This window comes from Pseudophryne corroboree, chromosome 4 (genome assembly GCF_028390025.1).
Source record: "Pseudophryne corroboree isolate aPseCor3 chromosome 4, aPseCor3.hap2, whole genome shotgun sequence".
NCBI classification, from domain to species: Eukaryota; Metazoa; Chordata; class Amphibia; order Anura; family Myobatrachidae; genus Pseudophryne; species Pseudophryne corroboree.
The window spans coordinates 185,294,673-185,296,482 of record NC_086447.1 but is presented as its reverse complement, the minus strand read 5'-3'; positions in this window follow the sequence as shown (position 1 = coordinate 185,296,482).

Below are 1,810 nucleotides of genomic sequence, written 5' to 3'. Positions count from 1 at the left end.
CAGAAAAGATTATTGAAGCATTGCTCTATGTCTTTTGGTAATTGTGATGTGTTTATACTACAATACTTTCAACTTTTTGTGTTATATTTTGTTGCATTGGAGGTGGAGAGATGGGAACACCTAGCTGTAGATGGGTTTTATGGGTTGCCCCCTGCTCGCTGGGACAGGGGATCCCGCTATAAATCGATGAGATCGTATTATGGTTCGGACGCAGCGAAGAGTAGGATTGGCTGATGGCATTTAGTGCCTCCAATTTACCGTACTCGCCTCCCCACGACTCGATCAAATACCTTTCGTGGAATGTTGGTGGGCTCAATTCTCCCATTAAGCGTCAGAGGGTCCTATCACACCTTAAGAAATTCAATCCAGATATCATTTTCTTACAGGAGACCCATTGGAGGGAGGGGGATGGATCTTTCCTTCGCGCTGGTTGGCTGAGTGATTGTTTCTCGGCCCCATATGTTAATAAGACTAGAGGAGTGGCTATCCTCTTTGCACGACACATCCCATACACCATTTTAAACACTGTCCCGGACCCTAATGGCCGGTACCTACTGATAGATGTTAAGATTGGAGACATCACATACACTCTCTTAAATATATATGCTCCCAACACTCAAGTATCGGAATTCTTGACTCAGATGACTTTTCTGCTACAACAGCGAGAGGCTTTTTCATTGATAATCGGGGGGGACTTCAATACGGTGCATGATCCGACCTTGGATAAGGCTCCAACTCCATCCAATCGACACTCCACAATCTGGTCTACACTTGTGAAATTTATGATAGGTCTCCAGGTGACTGATGTTTGGAGACTATTTCATTCATCGGATAAATCTTTTACTTTCCATTCGGGGGTGCACCATATGGTCTCCCGCATAGATTATTTCTTAGTAGCGGACTCTTTAATATCTGAGGTGACCTCCGCGAATATTGCTGAGATACTGGTCTCGGATCATGCGCCGATTGAATTCTCGTTTAGACCACCGCATGTGGGCCCCACACACCGCACTTGGAAATTTCCGGCATATCTATTCCAGTCAGAAAAATTTCGGGAATACTTGAAGCGTAACTGGTTAGACTATGTAGATAACAACATTGCCCATTGGGATGACCCGGTCCTCTTCTGGGAAGCATCGAAGTCTGTAATGCGAGGTAGTATTATCTCATATGTATCTGGTCGTAATAAAGTTCAAAAAGACCAGTACCGCTTACTCTCCAAAATGGTGCAAACTACGTTTGCTGAGTATGTGGCTGACCCCTCAGGGGAAAAATTTACTATATATAATCAAGCTAAATCTGTGTTGGAGGATTTCCTACTTTCCCAAGCTCAATCGCGTCTAGACTTCACGAAAAATAAATATTATAGATGGGGTGCCAGGACGGGACGCTTGTTGGCCTCACTAGCTAAAGGCTATAAAAGGAAAAACCATATCGTTTCCATTAAAGGTACTGGGACTTCCTCTTGTCTGACACGTACGTCTGATATATCGAAAGCCTTCTATGACTATTATTGTTCCCTATACTCCGCTGGGCCATCTGACCCAGAGGTCTTAGACGAACTTATCAGAGAGGCCAATTTACCTAGTCTAAACCCAGACCAAATTGATCTTTTAGAATCTGAAATTACTGAAGAGGAAATCAGGTCGGCAATCTCTTCCTTACATACCTGTAAGGCCCCGGGGCCGGATGGTTTCTCGGGAGAATATTTTAAAATCTTATCAACTGAAATTATACCGACCTTATTAGAACTATACCGTACTATACACAAAAAGTGCCCACCATACCCCTCTTTTAATGCAGCCTTCAC